At 44.1% G+C, this 7427-nt stretch overlaps 1 non-coding gene across 1 annotated transcript; it reads right to left on the bottom strand.

Annotated features, from left to right (window-relative positions):
* Window positions 1-2259: 2259 nt before the first annotated feature.
* Window positions 2260-2458, bottom strand: LOC144482252 (U2 spliceosomal RNA). Its single transcript, XR_013495911.1, has one exon. It is a non-coding gene; the product is annotated as a U2 spliceosomal RNA (small nuclear RNA).
* Between the last annotated feature and the right edge of the window lie 4969 nt (window positions 2459-7427).

The following is a 7427-nucleotide window of genomic DNA, read 5'->3' as shown; positions in this document are numbered from 1 at the left end:
GTGAAAGCTCTTTAAAAGAGGGGAGATTTCTGCTCACAGAAGTCATTCCATGCAGTGTCTAGCATATTTGAAAAAGAAGAGATGCTTTGCTGTATGGCTGGGGCCATTTGAAAAATAAATATATTAAGGCAATCGTCTCCAGGGTAAAAAGGGGAGTAGTGGGAAACCAATAAAAAAAACTAAGCAGTCTCAAGTGCCTGCAAGGGAAATGATGAGTAAGTTAGGTGCCATGGGTCCTTTCAATTAAGAAAATTAATCGTGGAGTTCCTATGCTGAGCGTTTCCAATACTTTGTACAAGTGAATCAAAAATGCAAAAATGTTGCTTGTACCAGCTTTTCTCAGGACGATAGGAAGTAAAACTTGCAAGTTGCTCCATAACTTGTTCATCCAGAAAAGCCAGGTACCAAAACTTATGATGACTTGACAAAAATTCTTGAAAAATATTACTCTCCAAAGCCATTGATCATTGCGGAAACGTTCAGGTTCCATGAAAGGAATCTAGTGGGAGGCAAAAGCATTGCTCAGTTCGTGGCAACCTTAAAAAGATTGGCATAACATTGTGAGTTTGGTGAGTCATTAAAAGATACTCTTGACGATCATCTAGTTTGTGGTCTCCAAAATGAGGCTATCCAAACAAGATTGCTTACTGAACATGCTTCGACTATAATGACAGAAGTATAAATCACACTCTCGATGGAACTGGCTACGAAAGAAGCTTCACAATTTGATGCAGGAATGAAGGTTCATTAATTTGGAACTGCCTAAAAAAAGTGAAAACAGCAACAAGCATGTCACAGATGTGCTAAAATGGGCCATTCAGTGAGCGAATGTTGGAGCAATGTTAGCCAATGCAAGAATTGTGATGAAATGGTTTTAAAAAGTTAAAGCTAATTTATTAGTGCTACGTTAGGCTTACATTAGCACTGCAATGAAGTTACTGTGAAAATCCCCGAATCGCCACACTCCGGCATCTATTCGGGTACACTGAGGGAGAATTTAGCATGGCCAATGCACCTAACCAGCACATCTTTCTGACTGTGGGAGGAAACTGGAGCACCCAGAGGAAACCCACGTAGACACAGGGAGAATGTGCAGAATCCACACAGACAGTAACCCAACCTAGGAATTGAACCCAGGTCCCTAGTGCTGTGAGACAGCAGTGCTAACCACTGTGCCACCATGCCACCCCAGTTAATCACAATGCAAAATTCTGTTGGGCTTGAGAGTCATCCAGACTCCAACTGTTAGCTCTGTTCTCTTTCCACAGATGCTGTTGGACCTGCTGAGACTTTCCAGCATTTTCTGTCCTTGTGGCATCAGTGGTTTTGGTTTATTTGAAGGAACAGTGCAGGGTAGCTCAGCTGACAGATCAACTTAATGGCTGGAATTTTATCACCCCGCCCGCCCCTATCCCAGGGTGAGGTGGTATAATTCTCTGTTGGCCTTGGGAGGGATTTTACGAGCCTTGTCCGAGCAACATTGTAAAATCCCGGCCAATGGATTGAGTAACCATCTCTCACAAGGATAGTGCAGTTGCAATTCCTATATCACAACACAGACTACTAGATGCTGCTTGACATCCGTTATCTGTTCATTTGTATATTCTCTTAAACTGATTTGACAACAACGGGGTAGGAAAAGACGCTGTGAGTAGGACACAACAAATGTGGAAAGGGATTTAGATAGATTAAATGAGTGGACAAAACAATTGTCAGATTGAGTGTGATATGGGAAAATGTGAGGTTAACGCACTTTGGTAGGAAGAATAGGAAAGCAAAAAATGAGTTAAATGGAGAGAAGTTACACAATGCTGTGGTATAAAGGGTCCTGGGAGTCACATACATGAATCTCAATAAGTTAACATGTATGTACAAAAAGGCAAATGGTATTTTGACCTCTCTTGCTAAGGCGATTGAGTATAAAAGTAAGGGAGGATTGCGACAGCTGTACAGGGCATTGGTGAGAGAGGATGTGGAGTGATGTGTACAGGTTTGGTCTCCTTCCTCAAGGAAACAGATACTTGCATTGCAAACAGTTCAGGAAAAAATCATTAGGCAAATCCCTGTAATGAAGGGGTTGTCTTAGGAGGAAAGGGTAAGCAGGTTGGACACATTGGATTTGAAAGAATGAGAGGTGATCTGATTGAAACATTTTTTAAAAATCCAATTCAATCAAATCAAGTCCAATTCAGAGTCTCAACAAGTGAGACATTCCCGATCCAAGCTGACAAGACAGGGCTCTCACCTCCTGTCTTGGGCTTGAGCTACAGGATCCAAGCTGATTGGAGCAAGCATTGCACCTCCTCCAAGGCTTGATCCCATTTGCATCTTAGCCAAAAGGCTGAAATGCTGCTTTTAAAAATTGCTTCAAATGAAGCTAAAATGTAACCTAATGACTTCAACCAAGTACAGCATGTCAATACTACACTTGATCTTAGCCAAAAGACCGAGAAGAAACATTTAAGATTCTGAGGGGGCTTGACAGGGTAGATGCGAAGAGAACATTGCCCCTTTTGGGGGAATCTAAAACTCAGGGGCACTTTTAATACAGCATTGACGAGGAATTCCTTCTCGGGGGGGTCGGAGGGGGGGCGGGGGGGAGCGTTGCGGGGAGGTGGATGTGAATCTTTCAAATTCTCTTTTCCGGGGGCAGTGGAGGCTGGGTCATTGAATATGTTCGAAGCAGAGTCAGATAGATTTTTAATCTAATCTAAGAGGAGGTCAAGCATTCTGGGAAGTAGTCAGGAACATGGAGTTAAGGCCATGATCAGATCAGCCATGATCTTAACAAGTGCGATGGGCTGAATGGCCTGCTCCTGTTCCTATTTCTTACATTTTTATGTTCTGAGCAATGAACAAATTATTAGGGTGGTGGGAGAATTGAGGTAACCTCTAATTCTTTTTCAACACCTGCTGCAAATAACTTGTTGGAGTTTCTCGTTGAATAGCTAAATCGTGTGGAAGTCGTAAATCTTGTTGGTTTCCAGTGCTTTGTGGAGAGGGAGGTTTGAGACCATAAGACCATTAGACATAGGAGGATAATTAGGCTACTTGGCCCATCGAGTCTGCTCCGCCATTCAATCATAGCTGATATTTTTCTCATCCCCATTTTCCTGTCTTTTCCCTATAACTCCTGATCCCCTTATTAATCAGGAACCTATCTCCATCTCTGTCTCAAAGACACTCAATGACCTGGCTCCACAGCCTTCTGAGGCAAAGAGTTCCACAGATTCACCACTCTCTAGCTGAAGAAATTCCTCCTCATCTCTGTTTTAAAGGATCGTCCCTTTAGCCTGAGGTTGTGTCCTCTGGTTCTAGTTTTTCCTACTAGTGGAAACATCCTCTCCACATCCATTCTATCCAGGCCTCGCAGTATCCTGTAAGTTTCAATAAGATCCCCCCTCATCCTTCTAAACTCCAACAAATACAGACCCAGAGTCCTCAACCGTTCCTCATACGACAAGCTCTTCATTCCAGGGATCATTCTTGTGAATCTCCTCTGGACCCTTTCCCAGCCCAGTACATCCTTCCTCAGATATGGGGCCCAAAACTGCTCACAATACTCCAAATGGGGTCTGACCAGAGCCTTATATAGCCTCATAAGTACATCCCTGCTCTTGTATTCTAGCCCTCTCGACATGAATGCTAACATTGCATTTGCCTTCCTAGCTGCCGACTGAACCTGCACGTTAACCTTAAGAGACTCTCGAATAATGACTCCCAAGTCCCTTTGTGTTTCTGATTTCCTAAGCATTTCCTCAATTAGAAAATAGTCTATGCCTCCATTCCCCCTTCCAAAGTGCATAACCTCACACTTTTCCACATTGTATTCCATCTGCCACTTCTTTGCCCACTCACCTAACCTGTCCAAGTCCTTCTGCAGCCCCCTTGCTTCCTCAATACTACCTGTCCCTCTCCATATCTTTGTATCATCTGCAAACTTAGCAACAGTGCCTACAGTTCCTTCCTCCAAATCGTTAATGCATATTGTGAAAAGTTGTGGTCCCAGCACCGACCCCTGAAGTCACCGGCTGCGATCCTGAGAAAGACCCCTTCATCCCCACTCTCTGCCTTCTGCCAGTCAACCAATCCTCTATCCATGCCAGGATTACCCTTAACACCATGGGCTCTTAACTTATTTAACAGTCTCCTATGCGGCACCTTGTCAAAGGCCTTCTGGAAATCTAAATAAATCACGTCCACTGGTTCTCCTTTATCTAACTTCCTCAATCTTTGAGGAAAGGTCATCAGATAAGGTTTGGGAATGGAGGGAAAGGAAAGGTGCCATTTCAGGATGAGCGATCTAAGCTTGGGGGTAAAGTGAATGTCCACGACTGGCTGGATGGAAGGGCAGGCCACTGGGGCTAGTGGGGAGGAGAATGGTGATCTTGGTGGGCAAAGATGAAGGTTGCAATTGGCATGGGGCAGGACAAAGGCATTCTGGACCAAGGAGGATTTCTGCTCCTCCTAGCACACGAGGAGTGTAGGAGGGGGTCCAAAGGCGGGGTTAAGGATTCTTCCAGTTCCTTTTACATATATTGCCGGCACAGTAGCAGAGTGGTTAGCACTGCTGCCTCATAACTCTAGAGATCTGTGTTCGATTCCTGGCTTGGGTTGCTGTCTGTGTGGAGTTTGCATGTACACCCCATGTCGGCGTGTGTTTCCTCCGGATGCTCCGGTTTCCTCCCACAGTCCAAAGATGTGTGGGTTACGTTGATTGGGCATGCTAAATTGTCCTTTAGTGTCCCAGGATGTGTAGGTTAGAGGGATTAGCGGGGTAAGTGTGTGGGGTTGTGCGAATAGGGCCTAGGGTGGGGTTGTTGTCGGTGTAGACTCGATGGACCAAATGGCCTCCTTCTGTATTGTAGGGTGTCTATGATTTCTATGATATCATAGAGTCATAAAGGTTTACAGCATGGAAACAGGCCCTTCGGCCCAACTTGTCCATGCCACCCTTTTTTTAAACTCCTAAGCTAGCCCCAATTGCCAGCATTTGGCCCATATCCCTCTATAACTATCTTACCCAGGTAACTGTCTAAACGCTTTTTAAAAGATAAAATTGTACCCGCCTCTACTACTACCTCTGGCAGCTTGTTCCAGACACTTACCACCCTCTGTGTGAAAAAATTGCCCCTCTGGACCCTTTTGTATCTCTCCCCTCTCACCTTAAACCTATGCCCTCTAGTTTTAGATCCCCCTAACTTTGGGAAAAGATATTGGCTATCTAGCTGATCTATGCCCCTCATTATTTTATAGACCTCTATAAAACCATCCCTCAGCCTTCGACGCTCCAGAGAAAAAGTCCCAGTCTATCCAGCCTTTCCTTTTAACGCAAACTCATGAGTGTCAGCATGAATGAATTCGGAAGAATCACTCCACACTTGGGTCTGTTCCAATCGTCAGTTTATTGAGCTGTCACACCAGCCGGCAGAATTCACAGGGCAATTCCACTGAACAAAGTTACTCAGCCCACCCCGGCTGGACACCATCCAATCAGATTACGTTATAGATGACATACATTATACACCAATCCAATAGAATTGGCAGATAGCCATGAAGAGGGTACGTGATCAGTTCATGTCTTGACCCTGACAGCTCAGTGACGAGTTGCAGGTCTGTCACCACCAGCCTTGGGTAAGAACAATGGGCGTTTCTGCTCAGCATGTTCTGATCTCTTCACATGCCTACGTTCCTTATTCAAACATAAATAATTGCCTGCAAGCTATGTGAGAGGCACTGCTGAACTTTTGCCTTTCATTTTTGGTCAAGCAGTTAGATCTCATGTTGCTTCATGTAACAATTAGAAATCTTCCATTTTAGGTACCTTGATATACCAGTTGTATATCCAATACATATACATTCATCCTATTTGTAACTCTTGATCAATTGGGCCAGTGGGCTGACGAATGGCAGATGGAGTTTAATTTAGACAAATGCAAGGTGATGCATTTTGGTAGATTGAACCAGAGCAGGACTTACTCAGTTAATGGTAGGGCATTGAGGAGAGTTACAGAGCAAAGAGATCGAGGGGTACATGTTCATAGCTCCTTGAAAGTGGAGTCACAGGTGGACAGAGTGGTGAAGAAGGCATTCGGCATGCTTGGTTTCATCAGTCAGAACATTGAATACAGGAGTTGGAATGTCTTGTTGAAGTTGTACAAGACATTGGTAAGGCCACACTTGGAATACTGTGTGCAATTCTGGTCACCCTATTATAGAAAGGATATTATTAAACTAGAAAGAGTGCAGAAAAGATTTACTAGGATGCTACTGGGACTTGATGAATTGAGTTATAAGGAGAGGCTGGATAGACTGGGACTTTTTTCCCTGGAGCGTAAGAGGCTGAGGGGTGATCTTATAGAGGTCTATAAAATAATGAGGGGCACAGATCAGCTAGATATTCAATATCTTTTCCCAAAGGTAGGGGAGTCTAAAACTAGAGGGCATAGGTTTAAGGTGAGAGGGGAGAGATTCAAAAGTGTCCAGAGGGGCAATTTTTTCTGACAAAGGGTGGTGAGTGTCTGAAACAAGATGCCAGAGGTAGTAGTAGAGGCGGGTATAATTTTGTCTTTTAAAAATCATTTAGATAGTTACATGGGTACGATGTGTATAGAGGGATATGGGCCAAATGCGGGCAATTGGGATTAGCTTAGGGGTTTAACAAAAAGGGCGGCATAGGCAGGTTGGGCCGAAGGGCCTGTTTCCATGCTGTAAACCTCTATGACTCTATGACTCTATGAAATATACTGCAGGTGCCTCCGCCATTTCTTACTCTACCAATTAGGTAATTATAAAGCCCCCACAGAACTTACACTGCTCTTACTTGCACTGTTGTTTTTGCCGCTGCCTGCTTCTGGAACACTTAGCAATTTTTGGTTTTTTTCAAGGTTGCTCTCCTAATTCCAAAAGTCCTCAGTGCTCGATGCTTACATTACATGGGAGTTTCTCTGCTGAATCCCATTAAATATTCAATTGAGTTGACCTGGTAATTTATGACAAAGTCAATGTTTGGGGTCATAGACTCATAGAGTCATAAAGGTTTACAGCATGGAAACAGGCCCTTCGGCCCAACTTGTCCATGCCGCCCTTATTTTTTTTAAAAACCCCTAAGCTAATCCCAATTGCCCGCATTTGGCCCATATCCCTCTATACCCATCGTACCCATGTAACTATCTAAATGCTTTTTAAAAGATAAAATTGTACCCGACTCTACTACTACCTCTGGCAGCTTGTCCCAGTCACTCACCACCCTCTGTGTGATTTGCGAGTCGAAGTTTCCTGTCTGAGACACATCTGTGTGGCTCAGTGGATTCCCGTGGAGTAGATTGGTGTGGTTGTTGTTTCCCCAGAGAATGATGTGTGTGGGTGACGTGTAGCTTTTGAGACACCTTGCTGGACGTACGTTATAGATTTTGGGGACATTGTCA

The sequence above is a fragment of the Mustelus asterias genome, chromosome 2, assembly GCF_964213995.1.
Source record: "Mustelus asterias chromosome 2, sMusAst1.hap1.1, whole genome shotgun sequence".
Classification (NCBI taxonomy): domain Eukaryota; kingdom Metazoa; phylum Chordata; class Chondrichthyes; order Carcharhiniformes; family Triakidae; genus Mustelus; species Mustelus asterias.
This window is presented reverse-complemented; position numbering and strand designations above follow the sequence as displayed.